The following is a 25,781-nucleotide window of genomic DNA, read 5'->3' as shown; positions in this document are numbered from 1 at the left end:
ACCTCCGCATGTAACCTAGAACACTGTCTAAAACTTTATGGCTGCTCTGTCAATTCTTCGTCATCAATAAGCAACCTAGTTGTGCTATTTGATAATCTTTCCTTTGAAAGCCATGTTTCTAAAATTTTTAAAACTGCATTTTTCCATCTAAAAGAATATATCTAAATTCTGACCTCCGTTTATCTTCAGAACACAGTTTAAGATGTTTTAGATTTAGTCCGAGAGCTCTCAGTCCCTCCATTGAGACTGTGTGTATGGTCTACAGTCCATGTCCAGAAAGGTAAGAAAAACATCATCAAAGTAGTCCATGTGACATCAGAGGGTCAGTTCGAATTTTTTTGAAGCATCGAAAATACATTTTGGTCTAAAAATAGCAAAAACTACGACTTTATTCAGCATTGTCTTCTTTTCCGTGTCTGTTGTGAGAGAGTTCAAAACAAAGCAGTTTGAGATATCCGGTTTGTGAATGAATAATTCGATGTAGCCAGATCTTTTTGAAACAGTTCACCAAATCAAACTGAATCTTTTTAAACAGTTTGCGTCTTCAATACTCATAAATCCACAAATGACTTAAGCTGTTAACTTTTTTAATGTGGCTGACGCTCCCTCTGAGGATGAACACCGAGCCGAGCCAGATAATGAGCAAAACATTGACTTGTTCACAAGTCAAGAACCGGTTGCATCGGTTTTCGGATCACCAGTAGTTCTTTCGGACAGTTCAATTCAATAAATCGGTTGAAGAAAACGGTTCACCGGTTCTTTTGCGCTCTACGTAATGGCGTCATTGGCGATGATTGCCCTTGATTCAAGCCTTCGGTTTACCTGGGCTCATACAATTAGCACAGAATCAGTTCAGAATCAATCACCAAAAGAATCAGTTCAGTTCAGACGCTCTGTGTGTCAGTCTGCTTCACACTGAATCACACATGTGCAGTATCATCAGCTCCTCGGTTCTCGAATTGGACGCGTCTGACAGGTTACAGATCCGGTTACATCGAATGAATCGTTCGCGAACCAGATATCACAAACTGCTCTGTTTTGAACTCTCTCACAACAGACACAGAAGAGGAGAAATGCTGAATAAAGTCATAGTTTTTGCTATTTTTGGACCAAAATGTATTTTTGATGCTTCAAAAAATGTAATACCTTTCTGGAGATGGACCATACACACTTTTCAATTGAGGGACTGAGAGCACTCGGACTAAATCTAAAATATCTTAAACTGTGTTCCGAAGTTAAACGGAGGTCTCACTGGTTTGGGATGACATGTGGGTGAGTTATTAATAACATAAGTTTGATTATTGGGTGAACTAACCCTTTAACCTGTTAGCCAGCACCCCCCATTATGGGACTCACAGAAGGTGCTCTATCAAGCTTATAAATGTAACAGTTTCATACTTCAGTGTGTTACAAACATAATTGTGGGGTCTTTAGAAACTTAGAGCCTTCACTTTTCATCAACCAGATTTGATAATGCTCAAAAATATTAAAAGTTATAGACACTGAAGTGCCTTGAATTTTTTTACCACTCTTAAATATTTTTTTATTTGATATAAAAATGCATGAAATGAGTCCTGGAGCAATCTAGAAAAGTAATAGGTTGAAAGCCACATGTCTCATGAGTTTCTATTTCAAATCTGAATAAAATATAATGAAAAATGAGACTCCTGCAAATATTTTCATGAGACTATGTCTACACCCCCACCCCCCCCCCCAATATAAGAAAATATATTTCGCAATAGTATTGAAGGCTTCTACAAACTATTTAGTCAGTAAACATACCACTGCATAGTTTTTTTTTTTTTTTCAATTATAAAACACTAGACAGAAACTTAGACATCATATAAATTATTTATTTGAGCACAAGAAAAATACAATAAGAATAATTTGAGTAAGAAAAATAAGAATAACAAGAAAAATGTAAAATATATATTTAACTTTGCCAATTACAGAACTTCCTGAGATTGCTCAAAATGCATATTTTACAATGAATTACGATGCAAATAAGTGATGATGTGCTGATGGCCACTTACACATGGTAATAATAACCCAAATGTGCCAAAGTAAATAATCCACTCTCAAGATTCATAAAGACGCGTTCACTTTGATAGCCGTGATCATTCAGTAATGGCGAGCTGATTTGGGCTGATTTGCACTCAAACAGATGGTAATCATGCAGATACATTCACATTCAACATTAAACACACTCTCACATATATAAAAACTGTTTAAAAATAAAAGAAAGAAAGGAATATGGGATCGCTGTAAGTTCCGCCTCCATCAGCTGACACGTGCGTCAGAGCGCGTCACCAGCTCCTACGGAGGGAGCGCCAAATTCAAATATCTTCCGCCTATTTTTAATTCATTCTTTTTTTCCGGTGGATCGCTTCATTCTGTTTGTGACACTGTACGCTGCAAAACCATGCCGTGTTTTTACTACCAAGACGCAGTTTCCGCCCGTTATTCGATAACGGACGCAAACAATTCGGTTGCTGAAGAAATGAAATGTAAACAAAGGAATTATGATCCATATTACAACGTCATGGCTTCGTTGGACTAAACGTGCTTCATGAGATGTCCTTCAGTGGACCCTTACCTTCCTAACTAAACCTGGATTTACAGCTGTGGATGTTTATGACTCGTTATTACTACGGATCTGGTATGTACATCGTTTTCTTTGCTTATTTTTTTTTTTTTTTATGTGTACTGCTTACACAAATGTAGCAAATAAAGTCTTTATAAGCTATCCATTGAAAAACAGCGATCTGTCGTCGATGCTTGAGGCTTAGATCTTTATAATGATACATAGTTTGTTAAGATTAAATTTGCCCTGTTTCATTTAATCTATTCATATTCACTGACGTGCGAGGGTGAGAGGCTTTGAGGAAGAGGGCATTCTGGTGCAGGTTAACAGGTTTTAATTAATGCGTTCATAACCTGAGATTCAATATTTTTATTTCGCACATACATGGTTACATGGAGAGCCTATGATTAGCAGTAAAATGTAAGTCAGGTCCACTCCATGGACAGTGCAATTATTATAGAATAAAAAAACAAGAAAATTATATATAAATATGGTATGGAAAAAGTAAGATTAAAAAATAAGAATAAAAATAAAATGCTTATAAAATAAAATGTGCAGAACAGTATTCTGTAGACTTAATAAACATTAAGATTAGCAGGAATGTACAAGTGAATATGTGCAAACAGGTTGTACAGGATATTTACACAGCAGCAATAGAAGAGGTAAAAAAGTAAATAAATAAAAATTGCTGTGTGCAAGTGACTATGTCAGTAAATAAACTATCTTACAGATAATTATGTGAAGTAATGTAGAAGTTAATAGACTGAGTTTGAGTTTAGGAGCCTGATTTGCCTGGGGGCTTACCAGATGGCAGCAAAGTGAAAAGACAGTAACCAGGGTGGTTAGGGTACCAGTACCCTACACTTTCTATGGCCCCTGAATAGAAAGTTTTCAGGATTGCTGGCGAAACCCTGAATTTTCTCAGCTGTCACAGACACAGGTACAGTCTTTGCCTGGTTTTATTAACCTGTGTATGAATGTGTGAAGTCCAAGTCAGGTCCTTTGAGATGTGTACACCAAGGCACTTGAAGCTGCTTACCCTCTCCACAGGGGTCATGCTGATCATAGTGCCACTGCTGTCTCTTCCTGAAGTCCACAATCAGCTCTTTAGTTTTACTCACATTCATAGAGAGAGAATTGTCCTAGCACCATGAATTGAGTTTCTCTACCTCATCCAAGTATGTGGCTTCATTATTGTTGGAAATGAGGCCCAGAACCACAGTATCATTTGCAAATTTGATAACAGATGTGGTGCTGTGGGAAGACACGCAGTCATGTGTGCAGAGAGTAGAGCAGAGGACTCTGGACACAACCCTGTGGAACTCCCACTTTCAGGGTGATAGAGTTGGAGGTGAACTGGCCTACTTTCACAACTTGAGGTCTACCAGTAAGGAAATCAAGATTTCAGTTGCAGAGTGAAGAATTCAGAAGCACAGTGCTTACATGTATATCGCTGCAATGACTGCTGCTTCCTGACGCGTTGATCGGCAGAGATGCACTGCCTCGGTTGCATTCAAATCGGCTGTAGAAAGAGTTTAACTCATCAGCCAGTGACCGGTCTGCTCTCACAGCTGCAGAGGATTTGTTTCCAAAGGCACAGATGGTTCTTAGTCCTTGCCACATGCGTTGGGAGTCATTTAGCTGGAAATAGGACTCTATTCGTTCCCTGTATAGGAGTTTGGCATTTCTTACTGCGTGTCGTAGATCATAGCACAATGTTTTGTACTCCCTCATGTTCCCAGACAAGAGACCGGTTTTGTATGCGGCAGTGTTTTTGTTTACTGCAGCATGGATTGTTCTGTCCACCAGGGATGGTAATTAGCATCCGCCACCAGCCAAATGCGGGTGATTTTGTGTTGTGGCAGGTAAACTTGCTTCACCTACCGGCCACCGTGGCAGGTAAATAAAAATAACATACTGTTTCGGCCGGCCGGTGGACATAAAAGTTAATTTCCATCCCTGGTGTTTGTACAACATGCAATAAAGTGTAATATAATCCAAATCATCTCCATGGAGAAAGGCATTGCAAACCGGGCTCGAAACAGCGGCGTTGTTCCTAGTACAGTGTTTGCAGCTGAAGTTAGTGCTGCTGGTGGAGTGATATATTTGTTGGTTATTTACAGTACATTTTATAGCACCCGCGCATGATGTATAAGGTCCCGTGAAGAGTTCAATTTGATATCACGCACAGTGGTGGTAAGTAACGAAATAAAAATTTTCAGGGATCTGTACTTTACTTGAGTATGTTTTATTTGCATCTACTTTCACTTTAACTCCACTCCTTTATTAAAGACAAAGTTTACTTTTTACTCCGAGAGATTTTCCCATGCCCGCTTCAAATATTTATTATACTGATTTTACAAACCAATGAAAAATTTGGTTTTCTTTTGAAAAAAAAGAATGTTTTTGCCAACATACGCTCACGCAGCAGTTAGTTTGAGGTGGAAGATGATCGTTAAAATAGGTGATAGTGCAGCTCTTGCTGCCCGCAATGATCACGAGATTTCCGACAGGGCTCACCCATGGCCATATCTCAAGGATATGTTTGAATTCACTGAAGTCAAGGGAGATTCTTATTGGCTGAGATGTCTTCTTTGCCTGCCACGGGTGAATGAAATTTCAGTAGGGCTGTGTCGAATGCGGTTTTCATGCTCATCTCATCAGTAATGCTCCTGTAATTAGTAATATATATTTCCAGCACATGTGTTCAGATCAGGGTTGCCAGGTTTTCACAACAAATCCTGACCAGTTGCTTCTCAAACCTAGTCCAAAACTAGCCAAAAACGCGTTTCCAGGAGGTTCCCCGATAAAAATTGCTTCCCGGGGTTAAAATATACGTTTTTTGGAAGGGTTACCTTGGTAAAAGTCACATTTTAGGCGCTAAATATCAAGTTATTGGGATTTTGGGGTTTCTTCGACCGGCGGACATGAAAAGCAACCACGGATGTGGCAACACTGGTTCAGGTGGAGCGTCAGTTACTACACAGAGCAGTAGTCCACCGACAACTAACACAAAATCGCTTTCAAAATCGAGAAAAAAATCTATTTTGTGTAGATTGTCAGTGAATTACAGCTCTGTGTAGTATATGCCAACCAGTGTTGCCAAGTCTGTGGTTGTTTTTCATGTCCGCAGGTCGAAGCGACAATACCAATAACGTGATATTTAGCCCCTAAAATGCGAATGACAGAATTTTCATTTTTGGGAGAACTAACTCTTTACAGAGGTGGTTCTTACTCATTGATATTCTGAAACAGTCTTACCTTGTATCTTGCACATCTTCTGTTTGATGCAGCTATGATGTTATGCAACATGTCTATTGAAAGTTCAATCCCTATACTGCGATAAAGTTCTTCATTTTCTCTTTTGATTGTAAATCTAACGAATTCTAAAGTATCTAATCTCATCATATGTTCAATTAAAACACTGCATACCACTCCAAAACTGCTTAATTATTGATATTTACAGTTAATTTGAATATTTACTTTTTACTTCCGGTACTTAAGTATGTTTTTCCAATTCACGCAATCCATCCAACCACTTGATCCACTTCTGACCATTTGAAGCTGGATTAATTTCATCCCAACCTAATTTCTTCCTGCACAAATCTTGCAATATCTTTTTTTCATATATAAAATTACAGGAGACAGGATTCCTAAAGAATCATCGACAGAACTCATGGTAGCCAGGATCCCTCTTTTGGTCAAAGATCTTTGCTGCAACACGATCTTAAACTTGAAGGCATCAGATTGTATGCACCATTGTACTCACAGGACTCTTTCCACTGGAAGTAAATCTTGTTCCAAATCCAAGTCCTTCACATGTTTTTCTCTAATTTCCTCTGGGATTTTTGCCAGAAAATTTCAATTATTACTATTGCGATAAATAAAAACAGCCTCTTCCTCCGAATTCACTGACAACAAACAGTCGTCCACATAAAAACAATGCAGGATTGCCTCTGTTACTTCCTTGCCGAAGTCTTTATTGTCTTCAACACACTGTCTGAGGGCAAAGTTTGCACAACTGGGTGATGAAGTAGCACCAAAGAGATGCACAACCATACGATGTTCAACCATATATACCATATTTTAAGATATACCTCGAAATGTAGCACCACAATCAAAGACAACCCAAAGCTTTCCCTTTCTAGGGTGATGGACAGCATCACCCTATCGCCAATGTCTTAAGTCCTCCGTTGGCACTCTCTTTGCGTAACCATTAGAGATAATGTCTTTCATGATAGCGGAGTATTCAGAATGAAATGGAATATTGGTCTTCAACCTTTTCTTTAGGTTCAGAGGACGCTGTTCAGCAATTGTCCTGTTGTTTGGCATGCAAACATTTTTCTACCTCAGAGGTAAGCCAATAGTATAATGACCATCTACAAGCTGTAACGAGTTTGTTATCACCTCAATGAATTTGTGATCTTCTCTTGAAAGCCCAACCTGTTCGTTTCGTTACACTCTGGAAAATCAACCTTGAATTGTTGCTGGCACAGGTCTACCAAGTTTGAAACTGAAATCCAGTTGACCGTAATGTCAGGATACTTAAAGGCAGACTGGTCACCACCATCTTCTCTTAGTTGACCATTTACTGTCCATCCCTGTCCATATATGGTCCGTTGTTGACACTGCAGATCACTTGAATCGGCTCCATAACCCTTGGGGCCAGTAATTTCAGGTAGAGAAACACAATTCAGATGTGGCCATCCCTTCAGATTCTTTTGTCTTAGGATGTTTACACTATGCACAGGCATAGTATTTTGAGTATAAGCATCAGGCAACTCCCAAAAGTCATCTTTGTTCAAATCAGCCACCTCTATTCGAGAAACAACATGGGTACTTGTGACTTTCTCCTGTCCCATAGTACACAAGATAACATTAGTCCTTTTACCTGAAAGACCAAGTCTGTTCATCAGTGCAGGTGTACAAAATACAGCAGAGCTATCTTGATCCAGAAAATCGTAAGTAATCACAGTCTTATTACCCTTTATTAGATTTCACTTGCACAGGTAACAGCGGGACTTTGCGGGGGGATTCTTGAAAATAGATTAGCTTCACACAGACGTCTTCTAACTGTCACAGTACTTACAGGTAACTCCAGACTGTCTTTGATCATCCTGGAGGTGATCATTGGCTGAGCCTTTGCCATTCTGGTTATTCTTCTATTCATTTTGATGGTTGTCTTCCGTTTTCTTCCACGTCTCTCTGGTTTTGCTCTCCATTTTAAGGCATTGGAGATCATTTTAGCTGAACAGCCTATCATTTTTTGCACCTCTTTATAGGTTTTCCCCTCTCTAATCAACTTTTTAATCAAAGTACGCTGTTCTTCTGAACAATGTCTTGAACGACCCATTTTCCTCAGCTTTCAAATGCATGTTCAACAAGTGTTGGCTTCATCCTTAAATAGGGGCCACCTGATTCACACCTGTTTCTTCACAAAATTGATGACCTCAGTGATTGAATGCCACACTGCTATTTTTTTGAACACACCCCTTTCAACTAATTCAACTAATTGCCCAATTGCACAGCCTTAAGAGCATGCATATCATGAATGCTGGGTCTCATTTGTTTTCTGAGAATCTACTGAACCTACTGGTAACTTGTTTGCCACGTTGCAATAAAAAAATACACGAAAAACCTTGATTATTCTGGTTAGTCACATTGTACTGCTATTATTTTGAACAATACTGTATATTGTTCAAGAAAATGTAAGCGATAGCTAGAGCTTTCAGTTTTATGCTCCACACAACTTTCAAAGGATTTCATAAAGGCATGATATTGAAGAGGGTTTCCATCAAACACTTTAATTTCCATTTTAGGCAAAGATGACAAACACTGTTGTTGAATCAGTAAAGATGTTATTTCATTTTGTTTATCTATAATATGGAGAACTTGATCCTCATTTCCTGGACCAGAATTCACATAACCACTTGGATTGGTTTTACTTAATTTTTAGATGTTCATGTTCTGGGAATAAATTATGTTAGAAATGTTCCCCTCTGGCTTGGCACCTTCACTGCCACCACCACCCATAGATGAAACAATTTGTTGCGTTTGAGTAAACCAATTAGCATCAGCACTGAGTGGCTGTGTTGCCTGTTGTCCTTTATTAGAATAATAATTAATTACATCACTACGATGAGTCACATTACTTTTAACATGATGCACACTAGAACCTTTAAGCACTTTCACTTTTGCCATAGTTGCAGCAATCTCCATTCGCAATTCAAAATCCTCTTTCTGTTTCCTTAAGGTCTGTTCCTTTTCTTCAATTGCATGTTTTTCCTTTATTGAATTTTGACGTACCAGCAAGGCTGCAATGTAAGCCTCTGCCTTAATGCGGGCAGAAGTAGTTGTTGATGTGTTCTTGTGGCAGCGCTACATTGACATGATCCTTTACTTCCTATATTAGAGATACTGTCACTTGGGTTTATATCTTCTTGATTCTGCATGGAAATTTGAGGGACGTTCTGGGATTTTGGATCATTCAAAGGGCATTCAACGGTTTACAACTGTTGATCCTGGTTATCCTCATGGCCTTCCTTAATTCCATGTATCCATTCATTGGTCTCTCTTATAAACTCATCATTGTATTTATAGTTGCTTGAAAACCACTCTTTTTTTATTTGCTCATCACTAGGCAATAATGGGATCATTGAATCATTAAGCTTAACTGTCTCTTTAAAAGTTTGCTTCAAAATTGTAAAAAAACTGCAAACTGCCAAACCATTTCAAATCATCCGCGAACACAACGTGAGAACCCAATGTCCTACCAGTTCAATGGCTGCAAACCAAACATATCCGAAGCTGCCTGCACTTCCTTTTAGTGTTGTCACGATACCAAAATTATTGTTTCGATACCAATACCTAGTCAAGAATTGCGATTTCGATACTTTTCCTGTAAAGGGAAAATATATTCTCAAATATCATTGATGTGCTTTATTTTAAAACTGGGACAACATTCTAATCATATAACACACTAATAAATGAACATACGAACAGCAGATAAACAAAATTAACAAAATATGAAATATCAAAATATAAAAAATAAAATAGAGCAATGACATTCAAGGTAAAGAAAAAATACATTTAGCAGCATCATCTCAGTTATCATAAGAAACATAAGAGTAATAAATTTATCTTGATTCTGAACTTTGAATAAAAAATATGAACAGCGATTATATTAAACAATGTTTATGAACTCAGAAGATTAAATGTCAAAAGATAAATAATATCAATTTAAGCAATGGCATTCAAGTAAAAAAAAAAAAAGCAAATAGAATTTAGATATTGTAACTTATTCTGAATTTCTGCTTTAATGAGCGTCATCTTTATTGAGCGTCATTTTTTTCTTTCAGTCATGGACCGGCGGCCACAGTATCACTTGTGCCCGCACATGCAGCCTAGTGATGCGCGGGTCGGGTTTTTTTTTCAACCCGCAGGTCCCGCGTTTATGAAATAATTTGGCCCGCCCCAGCCCGCAAATAAAGTAAATGTGTTTTTATGTCATTTTGTACACACATACATATGAATTCATGATATTTTGATATTTGAAAGTCTATACGTTGACAAATTCAGATATAAATATAATTTAAAAAATAAATAAATAATTATCGATTTTCAATTATTGCCCCTGTCAAACATAATCTGGTGATGTTGTATAAATAACGAAGAGTATTCTATGTGAAATTATGAGTTGAATCCCATTGATTAAAAACTTGCTATCAAATACGTCACTCTACTGGTCATCTTCAGCGCGCATAGCTCAAAACAGAAATGTAGAACATTAACTGCTAAAGTTTTAGGCTTACGTTATAATGAGAGCACTATTGTAAAAAAAATAATTATTTTTTTAATTTACATTTACATTTACATTTAATCATTTAGCAGACGCTTTTATCCAAAGCGACTTACAAATGAGAACAATAGAAGCAGTCAGGGCAACAAGAGAACAGCAACAGTATACAAGTGCCATGACAAGTCTCAGTTAGTCTAGTATAGAATGCATAGCCAGGGTTTTTTTTTAAATGAAAAGACAAGAAAAGGAAAAGTGATGGTATTAGTTGGTTAAGTGCAGGCGAAAAAGATGAGTCTTTAGATGTTTCTTGAAAATGAGTAAAGACTCAGCTGTACGAATTGAGATTGGGAGGTCATTCCACCAGCTGGGCACAGTCCAGGAAAAGGTCTGTGAGAGTGATTTTGAACTTCTTTGGGATGGCACCACAAGGGGTCGTTCACTTGTAGAGCGCAAACTTCTGGAGGGCACATAAGATTTAACCAGTGAGTTTAGGTAAGTTGGTGCCGTGCCAGTGGTCGTCTTGTAGGCAAGCATCAGTACCTTGAATTTGATGCGAGCGGCTACTGGTAGCCAGTGTAACCTGATGAGGAGAGGAGTAATGTGAGCTTTTTTTGGCTCATTGAAGGCAACCCTCGCTGCTGCATTCTGGATCATTTGCAGAGGCTTAACAATACATGCAGGAAGGCCCGCCAGGAGAGCATTACAATATTTCAGTCTGGAGAGAACAAGAGCTTGGACAAGAAGTTGGGTTGCTTGCTCTGACAGGAAGGTTCTAATCTTCCTAATGTTGTATAAGGCAAACCTGCAGGACCGGGTCGTTGTAGCAATGTGGTCTGTGAAGCTTAACTGATGATCCATCACAACTCCTAGGTTTCTGGCTGTCCTCGAAGGAGTTATGGTTGACGAGCCCAGCTGTATAGAGAAGTTGTGATGAAGCAATGGGTTAGCTGGAATCACCAGGAGTTCAGTCTTTGTAAGGTTAAGCTGAAGGTGATGGTCATTCAACCAGCTAGAAATGTCACTCAGACAGGCTGAAATGCGAGCAGCTACCGTCGGGTCATCTGGGTGGAATGAGAAGTAGAGTTGGGGGTCATCAGCATAGCAGTGATAAGAAAAGCCATGCTTCTGAATGACAGATCCTAAATATGTCATGTAGATGGAGAAGAGAAGTGGTCCAAGGTGGTGTGACTTTGAAACATCACCCCTCCAAGACACACTGAAGGATCTGTCAGAGAGGTAGGACTTAACCCACAGGAGAGCAGTTCCAGAGATGCCCATCTTTCTGAGGGTGGACAGGAGAATCTGGTGATTAACAGTGTCAAAAGCAGCAGACAGGTCCAGTAAGATGAGTACTGAGGATTTTTAAGCTGCTCTTGCTAGTCGCAGGGCTTCAGTAACCGAGAGCAGAGCAGTCTCAGTTGAGTTAATTGTTATGGTTTCACCAACATTAAACGTTTGCTATCTGTTAATCAAAACATAAAACATTATTTACCCCGTTTATATCTGCAAAGTGTCCATTACACATTTTCCCTGTGTGTTAACATCAGTAATTATGTTAGTCGAATGTCTGACTTGACTCAATGTATTTTGCCCCGCCCCAAGCATATGATTCTACTACCAGTCAAAAAATCGGCAAGATTCTAAAATTCCGATTCGACTATGAAAATCCTTAGTCAAAGACACGCCTATTAACTACTAATGGCTTCCCTGTTTTCACTTTAGAATACTGTTTCAGGTTCTAAGTAATTCTAGTAATTGTTTAATAATTCTTTATTAATTACTAATTGGTTACCTTATTATTTTCCCTTTCCCTCAATCCTTGCCTTCCATACAGGAATTAAATTAATGGTAATGTTGTATATGCTCAGGAGGCACACATTCAATGTAATTGTGTATACCTGTTCATTGGTAGTTACTTCATAGTTATTTTTCTTGAACCTTAACTAGTAGATAATTAATAGTAGTTCTTCAGAAGGTATGACAGAATACATTAGTTATTGATAAGCTAACTGTTACTTAACACAGTCATAAATTTGTATTAGATACTAATTAGTTAACACATCTTCCTTAATAATTAACAGTAGTGAGTTAAGTGTTAATGGAAAATTACCTGTTAGTTCTGTGTTCTCGAAAACTCAGGCATTTTGATAATGCCTAGAATATCAAAGTCAACTGCGGGTGCAGATCCTTTTCCTATTTAATGCCTAAACTCTGGAATAACCTAACTAACATTATTAGGGAGGCAGACACACTCTTGGCAGTTTAAAACTAGATTAAAGACCCACCTCTTTAATCTGCTTTACACATCACACACTAACACATTTCTAATATTCATATCCATTTGAATACAATTATTTTTTAGGCTGCAGTAATTAGGACAACCAGAACTGGGAACACTTTCCATAACACCCAATGTACTTGCCACATCATTAGAAGAATGGCATCTACTCTCTTATTCCGAGGTCACCGTAGGCCACCAGATCCAGTCTGTATCCAGATCAGATGGTCACTGCAGTCACCCGGATCCAGTACATATCCAGCTCAGATGGTGCATCAGCACCTAGAGATGAACTCAACAGCCCTGAATGTCAGTGGAGACCAGGACAACTAGATGAGCCCTAGAGACAGATCTGCAGTGAGGACCCTGTCTTCTAGACGGCCACCATGACAAGATCACAGTAACCAGATGAGTCCTCAGAACAATGTGATTTTGCTGCTTCCTGGAATTGAACTGCTGATTTCGTCTGGCCAGAGAAGAACTGGCCCCCCGGCTGAGTTTGGTTTCTCTCAAGGTTTTTTCTCATTCTGTCTCAGATGGAGTTCTGGTTCCTTGCCGCTGTCACCTCTGGGTTGCTTAGTTTGGGAAACTTAATATCCAGAGATACTGTCGACTTGATAGCTCAGATACTATTTAACTGAACTAGGCTGGATGATGACATCATTGAATTCAATGGTGAACTAACTTTAACTGAGAATTGATTCATTTTGCATTATTGACGCACTATTTTCCTATTTAAAACTATAAAGTGATCCTTCAGAAATCATCATAATACAATGATTTGTTGCTCAAGAAAACCTTTAAATTAATTGTTTAATGTTACAAAGGATTTATATTTCAAATACATGCTGTTCATTTGAACTTACCTACTCATTAAAGAATCCTGAAATAAAAGTATCAATTCCAAAAAAAAGAAAAAAAAAAGTAATAAGCAGCAAAAACTGTTTTCAATATGGATAATAGGAAACATTATTAATTTTAATCATTATTTAATTGTTTTCTGAAGATGGCACTAAAGAGTAATGGCTTCCGAAAAACTCATCTTTACCATCACAGGCATACCTTACAATTTAAATTATGTTCAAAATAGTGAACAGCTTTTTAAAATTTGTATATTTTTTTAACAATATTACAGTATTACTTATTTAAAAAATGCAGTCTTAGTGAGCATAAGAGACTTATTTCAGAAATATTTTAAAAGCTTAATTATTCCAAACTTTTGACTGGTAGTGCAATCAAAACTAGATAGTAAAGTTTGTTTTCAAACTTTAAGTTGGCTTGAAAAAGCCTGGCCAGAAAGTTAGAAAAATGTAGAAAGTTTGAAAAGCTTAAAAAGTTTTAAAAATGTAAAAGTTTGAAAAGTTAAGAAGTTTAAAAAAGAAAGTGATTAACATATTACTAGCATTATAAGCAAGTGACTACCATGTCGTTAGCATGATTAGCAAAGTTGTTAACATGTTTCTAGCATGTTGAGAGCATGATTTTAGCATGATTAGCATTTTGTTAGCATGTTTCTAGCATGTGACTAGCATGTTTCTAGCATGATTAGCATGTTGCTAGCATGTCGCTAACATTTTGCTAGCATGATTAGCATGTTGCTAGCATGTTTGTAGCATGATTAGCATGTTGCTAACATGTTTCTAGCATGATTAGCATGTGGCTAGCATGTTGTTAACATGTTTCGAGCATGATTAGCATGTTGCTAGTATGTCGCTAACATTTTGCTAGCATGATTAGCATGTTGCTAGCATGTTTGTAGCATGATTAGCATGTTGTTAACATTTTAGTAGCATGATTAGCATGTGGCTAGCATGTCTCTAGCATGATTTTCATGTTGCTAGCATTTTATTAACATGATTAGCAAGTGACTAGCATGTCGTTAGCATGTTTGTAGCATGATTAGCATTTTGCTAGCATTTTGCTAGCATGATTAGCATGTTGCTAGCATTCCACTAATATGTTTGTAGCATGATTAGCATGTTGCTAGCATGTCGCTAGCATGTTTGTAGCATTATTAGCATTTTGCTAACATGTTTCTAGTATGATTAGCATGTTGCTAGCATGTTGCTAGCATTTTTGTAGCATGATTAGCATGTTGTTAGCATGTAACTAACATTTTGCTAGCATGATTAGCATGTTGCTAGCATGTTTCTAGCATGATTAGCATGTTGCTAGCATGTTTCTAGCATGATTAGCATGTGGCTAGCATGTTGTTAGCATTTTTCTAGCATGATTAGCATGTTGCTAGCATGTCGCTAACATTTTGCTAGCATGATTAGCATGTTGCTAGCATGTTTGTAGCATGATTAGCATGTTGCTAACATGTTTCTAGCATGATTAGCATGTGGCTAGCATGTCTCTAGCATGTTGTTAGCATGTTTCTAGCATGATTAGCATGTTGCTAGCATGTCGCTAACATTTTGCTAGCATGATTAGCATGTTGCTAGCATGTTTGTAGCATGATTAGCATGTTGTTAACATTTTAGTAGCATGATTAGCATGTGGCTAGCATGTCTCTAGCATGTTGTTAGCATGTTTCTAGCATGATTAGCATGTTGCTAGCATGTCGCTAACATTTTGCTAGCATGATTAGCATGTTGCTAGCATGTTTGTAGCATGATTAGCATGTTGCTAACATGTTTCTAGCATGATTAGCATGTGGCTAGCATGTCTCTAGCATGTTGTTAGCATGTTTCTAGCATGATTAACATTTTGCTAGCTTGTCGCTAACATTTTGCTAGCATGATTAGCATGTTGCTAGCATGTTTGTAGCATGATTAGCATGTTGTTAACATTTTAGTAGCATGATTAGCATGTGGCTAGCATGTCTCTAGCATGATTTTCATGTTGCTAGCATTTTATTAACATGATTAGCAAGTGACTAGCATGTCGTTAGCATGTTTGTAGCATGATTAGCATGTTGCTAGTATGTCTCTAGCATGTTTTTAGAATGATTAGTATACAACTAGCATGTTGCTAGCATGATTAAAATGTGACTAGCATGTGGCTAGCATGGCTAGCAAGTGACTAACATGTTTCTATGCTAATCCAGGTAAAACCAATTGATTCAGTTAGAAACCAGCTAAGACCAGCGTGACAGTGGCCAAAACTACTTTAAAACCATGTTAAAAGCATGTTTTTGACATGATTATCAAGTTACTAACATGTTGTTAACATGTTTCTATGATAATCGAGCTAAAACCAGTTGATTCAGTTAGAAACCAGCTAAGACCAGCTTGACAGTGGCCAAAACCACTTTAAACCATGTTAGAAGTATGTTTCTAGTCTGATTAGCAAGTTACTAGCATGTTATTAACATGTTTCTATGATAATCTAGTTAAAACCAGTTGATTCAGTAAAGAAAACCACCTAAAACCAGCTAAGACCAGCTAAAGCCAGCTTGACAGTGGCCAAAACCACTTTAAACCATGTTAGAAGTATGTTTCTAGTCTGATTATCAAGTTACTAACATGTTGTTAACATGTTTCTATGATAATCTAGCTAAAACCAGTTGATTCAGTAAAGAAAACCACCTAAAACCAGCTAAGACCAGCTAAAGCCAGCTTGACAGTGGCCAAAACCACTTTAAACCATGTTAGAAGTATGTTTCTAGTCTGATTAGCAAGTTACTAACATGGTATTAACATGTTTCTATGATAATCTAGCTAAAACCAGTTGATTCAGTAAAGAAAACCACCTAAAACCAGCTAAGACCAGCTAAGGCCAGCGTGACAGTGGCCAAAACCACTTTAAAACTTGTTAGAAGTATGTTTCTAGTCTGATTAGTGAGTAACTAGCATGTTGTTAGCATGTTTCTATGCGAATCTGGCAAAAACCAGCTAAAAACAGTGGATTCAGTAAAAACCAGCTAAAACCCAGCTAAGACCAGCGTGAGAGTGGTCAAAACCACTTAAAAACCAGTTTGGGAGACTAGCCAAAACAACTGATCAGCTTAGGCTGGTTTTAGCTGTATTCTCAGTAGAGAGTTTTTAAGGTTTGCCCTGGTAGTAGACAGCTTAAATATATTATAAGCCTTATTTTTCAAAAGTTTGTACCCCCGCAATGAAAGTCTATGGGATTTAAGGTGGTTTTGGTAGTCTGGTTTACGAAAACCATAAGCAGAATCAGTTAGAAAAGATATAGCAACCCGAGTCAGACCAGTCTGAAGGTCTGACCCGAGTTTGGTGGTTCTAGCTTGAAAGCTCTAGGAGGAGATAGTGTTTAAAATTTGGCTCAGAAGAATAATAATAATAATAATAATAAGATTAAATAGTAGATCAGTAAGTTGGCTTTTTCAAGCCAACTTAATTAAGGCTGTACAGTACAAGAGCAGTAGTGTATTTTAATGTGGAACATAAGCATTAAAATAAAGAGATATCTGCACCATGTTCTGGCAGATGCATTTAACATTAGACATGTTTTTAACCCACTTTAGACATTTGTACAGTGATATTACCTTTTGACTGGACAGCAGAGAAAGCTTTAATTTTTGCAGTGTTCCTGTAAGAAATAAATACATAAAATAAAACAAGGTTAGACTTCACAACATAAAAGCACAAAGAAAATAAAAACTGAAATCTTTAAAAATGTTTGAACCATATCAGGAACACATTTTTCATTGTTTAACATCAATTCATCAAATCAGCCACATCACACAAAATGCTCCAGGAAGCCAATATCTCTCCACAAAACATATTTTTTTCTTTGACTGTTACCTAAACAAACCCTGAAGAACATAATTTCCCCTCAGATGGGGTGAGTGGCCAAATAAACTTCCTTGACTTCTTTTCTAATGGAGCTGAAGGACCCGGTCAGGGCACTCTATTCATAAGTGGACTGAGCGCCGGTTTGCCGGGTTCCCAGGTTCCCATAGCATCATTGATATCTCTATGTAAATGAATGACCCCTGACAAGCCTTTGATCTGCATTGATGCATATGCAAAAGCTCACGCTACTTTTCATACAGGCTTTCTTCTTCATTTACATCAGCACAGGGCTATTCAGATCTCAATGACATCTTCACCCTCATCCTCACCCTCCATGTCTTCATACATGCATATCATTGATTTTGTTTTCAGGTCTGTGTACTTTAAAGGGAGCAAGTGTAAGAATATTTATTTTCCCTTTGATGGATTTGGAAGAATAAACAAAACATCAATTGTTTGTGTAGTCACGTGTGCCCTGTCGACCCGAAATTACATTCAGTCATGTGTCCACAACACTGACACTAACCAAAAGAGCTGCAAAGATGTAGTTGAACTCAATTAGGCTGGCTCTCATATAATTCAGCTTGGTTCCTTTGTTTCCAGAACATCTCTCCACAAAGGACGACATTTTATAAATCCTATTGATGCATGTATGCAGATGCTATGATCAGGGTCAGAACAAATAAATTACATAAATCACCTTTGGCTCAATGAAAATACAACTCTAAAATCATAAAGCACACAGCATCAAGTTACAGTAGACAGATACAAAAAGTACCACAGATGCATTCACTCCCAGGGTCAAAGAATCTGACTGTAATGAAATCTGTGAAAAAACTTTCTGAAACAGATACTGGCAGCTAAAGTTTATAGTATATAGCAGATGATCATGAAGGTTACTTTGAAGACTTTAGGAGAAGCAAAACCCAAGAAAGGGTTATTTATGGTGCATTCTTGCAAAGCACAACAATGTCATCAAGGTGGACTGAGCACAATCTTTATTAAATATGATAAACAAATATTTGGCATGTGAGATTTGCGTGGAATAGACAGCATGATGGGTGCACATTTAAAACACGTGTAACATGAGAATTAGAAACGCTTTAGTTTGTTATAGTATATTCATAATATTTATTGTTTAGCTTCCTGTAATATAGTTCCAGGAATTATGTTCTGATAATAATATAATTTTGGTAGATTTCAATCTTTTTTTCTTTTTTTTTTTGGTTAGTAGCTGCATAAAAAGAGACACGATCATGCATCACATACATCATTTTAATATACTGATTTGTGCTTAAAGAAACATCTTATATATTAGAGATCGACCGATATGGGTTTTTCTAAAGCCGATGCCGATGCCGATGCCGATGTTTAGAGGTCAGGGTCAGCCGATGGCCGATATGTGCTGCCGATTTTTAGGGCCGATATCTTGGAGTTTTCCCCTTGATTTGCATGCTAAAATGTCACACTAATAATAAGTGGATGCACAACACATTTTTTCTAAACCTATCATAATTTATTGAGCACTGACTTGAACCATCTCTTCATTCATCTTAATTTAGTGCACTAAAATTAATAAACTGACCAAGTATTAAATATATAAAACAGGTAATATATATAATATATATAGAAAACATTCAGCAAAGTAAAATGATCTCAAACGTATGGCGTGCTCTCTTCATTTTATCAAACGATCATAATCACATTTATTCATTTTACAGACCTGCTACTAGAATTTTATTAATACTAAACCCCTTTAATTCAGGTGAGAAAGCTTTTTTTCCAAGTGGCTTTTGCACATAATAATAATACCGCTGCAGACGCATTTTGCAGCATTAAGGTTATTGCTTGACCGTTAATTTAAACGACGATCGATCATGGAAATTATCAAATATTGACATCCCTAAATACAAATGAGTTGGATGGAAAACTGGTTATTGTCTGCATCAAACCATGCTTCCGAACACATGTGATTCACCGTTCTGGGCAGCTCCAGGACAGCTGTCTCTCCGAGCGCGGTGCTGTCTGTGAGCGGGGCGGAGTAACGGAGCCCTCAATCACGCTGCAGTGTTTGTAAGAGCTGACAACTTCTCCACCCCATTTACAGAGTGAAATTCTCTGACTACCTTTATCTCGCAGGTCTGTTGTTGAATCTTCCAAAAGCTTCACATGCAGTGGCTGCAGCAGCACTTTCCACCACGCCAATAACACAGGGCTGTCCGCCGACGAGCCTGACTTTAAATCAATGCTACTAAACACGGATATCGGCCGATGCCGATATATTAAAAAATGACAAATATCGGCCCGATATATCGGCCGAGCGATATATCGGTCGACCTCTTATATATATATATATATATATATATATATATATATATATATATATATATATATATATATATATATATATATATATATATATATGTTCAAAATAATATATTAGAAATTAAACATAATCCTTTACTGATGTTTTTTAATGATGTAACATTACTGATGTTTTACTTAACATATAATTTGTCATGTCCTAGTATATAAACTGACACTATATGAATTGCAGTTATTTGAAAAATGATTACATTGACGGGTTATGCATAAAATGCTTTATGGGATTCATGAAAATAAATACTAAACTGTCTATAATAAATGCATGTCTGGGTGGGTAAATAGGGCTATTCTTTTATACAACTTGCTTGCCATGGGAATGCTCTATCAGCTGGGCCACTTCAGACAGTGACGAGTCTGATTTCAAGACACCATTATCATAGAGAGCTGTGAATGCCACTGACCCTCCAATCTAATATTCCATTTCCATAAACATTTATGCCAGTTCATCTTGCACTGAGGTTCACTTAATTGAGGCAACGAATCTGAATATGTAAGACAGGGCTGGCCACTGTTTGGCTGCGTCTCATATACAGAGGTGAATGTAATGTGTAAAATGATGCAAATTACTGCTTTGTCGGCAACCTCCCTATATTTCCCTCCGCACCGGCATTTATTTTCTCCCCTCTCCCTCAGTTCCACGTTGTTTTGAGCATTTGGATGTATTTGCTATATTTGATGAAAAGTGCCCCATTGCATTTTTAGGCAAGCATTTGATACATTAATATATGGGGTGTGTGGGTTGTTGTTATGATATCTATGAGCTATGAATAAAAGACATCTCACAGCATCCTATGCAGCAATACGCTTCATGTAAATAGACTGCGCTTAGTCTGCGTTTGTTGTCTGGGCAAAGTTATTTTCATAATACCTGTCATCATGTGCAGTTACAGCCCTGCGATTACATTTGATGAAAGTGTATCATTGTAATATCGGTCCTTTTGAAATACTCTGTTTATAAAAGTTAAACAAAATGCATGTCAAAAACTATAGATATTCACACACACACAAATCTGAGTTGTAAATAAAAGACTATTGAAAGCATGTTTTAAAAGAAAATACTTTCCACTTCATGTTCCGTGTTTAATTCAGAGTGTTACTTGCCAGTTCAATGTAATTATTTGTGAAATAAACAAGCAATTTCAAAAAATTTTCTAAACCAATTTTATTTTTCAGTCTATAAATATAAATGGATCTATACCTATCATGAGAATATAGCATATGAAAATGAACATCTATACACCTCCACAGCTTTGCTAATAGAACACGCTCTTTAGATCAGTGTTCATGCAAGGTAGCAGTAGCACCTCCTACATCTGTCCCAGCTGTGACCTACAGCAGCACTGATTTACCATTGATTAGACCCCTGTAAGAGCCAAGAGCTCTGTGGAGTGAGGTAATGATTCAGAGCAGCAGAGAGAGCGCCCTCTACTAGTCACTGGCTGCCACAGGCACGGTATCAATGGCTGGGCTAAATACGAGTCCCCTCTGCTGGCTAATAACCAGAACTGCAGGAGAACAGGAAAGGGGGCTTTTCTTTTTTATTTGTGCAGTGAATACAAAGACAGCACCTCAAGGGAACTAGGTCACTGCATTTATTGCCATTTTATTTATCTGGTATTATCTTAGCACCCAAAGATGAAGAGCTTACCTTGGGAATCAAGTAAGTTGCATTTTTGGCTCAGTGAAATAAATGTTGATATGCATAGAGAGGATATTCTTTTTTTCAGAAGACAAAAGCAGGTGGATGAAGAGAGAGGCACAAAGAAAGAGAGTGACCCCCACTGGCTACTGCTGTTTAGTGCTACCCCTATTACACCCACCACCCTGCACAGGCTTATTCACTGGTGGACAGCTGGAGACACACTACCCAGTGTTATTTTAGTTGACTAAAACTACTAACTAAAAGATTTTTTGTTATTGTTTGTAAAAAATAAAAATAAATGTTAAACGACTTTTCATTTCAGCTGTATTGCAGGTTTACAATTTCTCGCGGCAACATTTCTAATTTTCATCGGGTTAAAACTTGTACTAACTTGCACTAAAAATAAAAACAAATAAAACAAATAGAAACTATAGAGAAAAAAAATATGAAAACAAAGACTTAAACTGTGAAAATTCTTGCATTTATTTATTCTTTTCATATTAACAATCATGCTGCTGTTACACAAGCACAACTGTTTTTCTCAATGACAATGTGAGATATGGAAAAAGTGTTGAATATGTTAAACAAACTCACTAATCCTAAACGATTTTTCATAAAGCAACAGAGTGGGACATTAAGAAACAGTGAACGAGATTTGCGCTACATGCCTGTAGTAGCAAAGGACACAATAGCAGCTGAAGAGGAGGAAGCTGTGGCATGCAGCCTTAAACAAAGTGCAGAAACAAGAGGCCTTTACATGGAGTGCAGCTGCTTACTCCAGTGGTCCTCCTCTTACTGAATCAATGCAGCACACAGGCATAACAAATATTGCCTGGTCTGTCCGGACAGCCTCTGAATTATAACACAATATATGTGTTTGATAAAAAAGTATTTTGCAGTAAAAACGGCACGCTGATGAGAGGAGAGCACGGGAAAGGGAATTGGGAAAAATATATATATAAAAAAAGGGGAAGGATATGAAAGACCACAATTATCTTCAGTGCTATAATAGTGAAATGAACTCACATAAATGTGTTAAAAGTATCTCTTTGCATCTTGCATGGACTGCATGTATTTAATCTGGAAAGCTTATTATGGGTGAGTCATTGCTATGCAAAGCAGTGCCTGACGCTTTTCTCTGGTCTTTTCAGCCCAGCTCAGTGTTTGGCCAATAGGCCTGGCCCCCCGCCTCTCATTGGGCATTCATAACATGCAACATTTGCACAATGTATCTCTCAAAAGACCACTGAATAGGGGGCCTTAATACTCATGTAAACAACTGCAAACCAATTACTTAATGAATCAGCCCCACACATAATGAGGAGGCGCACAAAGGCCCATAAATGCATTTTTTTGCACCAAAGCGCCTGCTTTAAACTCTGATCTTTCAGCTACAGTCTCGGTTTAAGCACAAAATCATAATTATGGGTAAGAAAGAGAGGCACTTGATTTATTTTATTTTGCTTTATTACTATTTTGTCGGGAGTTTCGGTCAGAACCAGAAGGTCTTTTAATGTGCCCATCGGCTCGGTGACAGAATGACAGCACTAAGTGACAGAGACGAGAGAGGGAGAAAGCAGAGAGGACAGGGAACAGCACATGTAGTGTTCTACTGGTGCTCGAGTGCAGGGTACTTGTAGAGGCAATAAAGTGCAAGAAGTGACTGGCAAGAGGAATTCTTCAATGCAGCCCAAAAAAAAGGGCCACAAAAATGTTCTACCTGAAAGCAAAGCAAATGCACCAATGCTAACCTTCATCTTTGTTGTGAGCTTTAAACAACCTCTAACCCTCTATAAGCAAAGGGGAGTCTCCGGCAGGGTTCTCTCAGGAGCTCTATGAGGTTCTGGGATGATCCAAAAGCATCTCGCACTAGAGACAGCTTATGTTTATTAATGAGGCCATTCATTGGGCAGACTGTGGCATCCATCAGAGAGCTCTGTCAGAGTGCAATCATTATACCCTTTCCTCTGCAAATAGTGTAAACTAGCCGAGAGAGCGCGAGGGGAGGTGGGCAAAGAATGGGCAGAAGACAGAAAAAGAGAAAGAGGGGAAAAAAAGACAGAGAGACAGGGAAGGAAACTTTCGACCCTTGTGTCAGCGTAATGCTTGGAAAAAGCATGTGAAATCAGAGACGATTACTCTTCTCCAGGTTTACCCATCCATTACCTCCCCTAATGGATTCATGAAGGAGAGGTGCTGCTGGGAGGGCTGCGTGTCTTAGCTGATTGTGTGAACTTGTGTTGATGTGAAAACCTAAACATTGTACCCTCAAGATCCTTTTTCTTCATTCAAAGTCCTGATTTACTGAAGCAATCAAATAATGCCGATGATAAGAGAGGAAGCTCTGAATGGAAATACAGCTTGACTGATGCCTCCCACGTGAACTTGGGTTAATGATGCTAACAGTGTTTCAAGGACAAACATTTATTGCTTTTTGTATTAAAAGACGACAAATGTAAATACTCATTTTATATATATATATATATATATATATATATATATATATATATATATATATATATATATATTAGTACTTACTGTTTTGCTTTAAAGCACCTCAGACCTCTCCAATTTGTTGATATCTTTGGATGCCAAATTAATAATTTAAATAAAAAAGAAGGCAAAAGGGTGTGTTATTATTACACATTTATACTACAATATAAATCATAATAAGGAATAAAGAAATATCATTTTTGTTTGATAAAATACAAATACTGACTACGAATGACAGTTAGCTCTAGGTTAAATGGGCACTGCACATGAAGTTTAAAAGAGAAAGGGCTATTTACATATAAAAAAAATTTACAATTACATTTGACATAAAACTTTAACAATTTTTTTGGAAATAAAGCACTACATTTGCTTTGCCAAACTTTTCTAACAAATTTTCCATTACCTGACGCCTCAGAATTCTCCTCCTATGAGTCACCCCAGTGTCTCTCTTGTGCCACAGACTGTTTAAGCAGCTGATATGCTGTAAAGAAAAATTTACAAAATGCAAAAGAAGATAGTCAAATATTTTCTAAAGACCTCGACTTCCAACTTTCCAGAGACCTGATGTTGATGAACCGACATCAGCTCTTTATGGCCACTGATGAGCAAAGAGAGGAGGTGAAAAAGAGTGAGAGTGAACACTAAACTATTGATTTAATCCGGAAGCACATAGATAGGCTGCCGTCTCTGGAAAAAAAATAAAAATAAAAATAGCCCATAGGCTTTTGTGTTGTACCATCTTATAGGATTCCATTTAAAACACTTTTCATGTTCATGTCTTTCATGTTCTATAAACTTTGAAAATTTAGATCTTTAACCAGCAAGCATTCAAGCTTAAAATTCTTTTTGAAAACGAGCCATGGAAAATAAAAGTATGTCCGTTTTAAATGCCAATAGCAAACAGACAAACAAATTGCAAAGTGATCATGCCCCAAATACTTTCCAGCATCTCGTTATCCTGATATGTGTAGTATGGCATGTTGTTTGTCGCTTGTTTCTTCCGGTGTAATGACTGCAAAATATAGGCATTGGTACCATATAGAAAGAGCATCTAAAGATTTCCTTTTTGTCCGCCATATACATATAACACTATTGTGCATGTCGGCGCTTCACCAACATGGAGACGGTGGAAGGCCAACATTCGGACGCTGTTTTGACTGATGATTGCAAAGTGATGTAATACGAAAGGCAACAGAACTCAATGCAGTCTTCATTAGCCGCCTGTAAACAGCTCATAAGCAGCCAGGGACAGCAGAAGCGGTTTTCTACAACCATAATGCCTTTGATTAGTTGCAGTGAGAAGCTGGACTTCACTCTTGGGCTAGCCCCGCGCATGAAAGGCACAGTTTGAAATCAGATAGCCAAGTGGAATAATGGATAGTTTTACATTTCTGAGCTGGCGCTGGGACTAGCTACCCGAGGCTTTTCAAAGGATGCCTTGACATCCAGTCTTTTCAAGTCTGCCTCTGGCTGGCATTGTTTAGCAGATAATGAGAACCAATGACAGATCTTGTGCAGCACCCCCAACCCGGCCGGCGGACAATTAAACGTCCACATTATGCGCTCTGAGAATCTCAGTTTCACCCATACCTAGAGCAGAAGAAAAGAGACGGGTTTGTTTTGTCTGCCGATAATTAGAGGAACTGTTTCACTCTTCAGGTGGGACTTTGACCTCTGATTCACCTTGATCATCCTTTCACAGCTATCCAGTTTGGAAAAAAAGGGACCCCCATTATCTACCGCATGATGAGAAAGACAAAACAGACACGGGAGAACTCCCGAACGGGTGCTACTTCGATCTGCCTTTTTACCTCTAATAGGAATACTTTCCACTGGGCTTTCGTCGGCACTGTCCTCTTCAGCACTTTGAATTCCTGAAACAAAGAAAAGAGAAG

This window comes from Carassius auratus, chromosome 42, assembly GCF_003368295.1.
Source record: "Carassius auratus strain Wakin chromosome 42, ASM336829v1, whole genome shotgun sequence".
NCBI classification, from domain to species: Eukaryota; Metazoa; Chordata; class Actinopteri; order Cypriniformes; family Cyprinidae; genus Carassius; species Carassius auratus.
Note: the sequence above shows the minus strand (reverse complement) of the source record.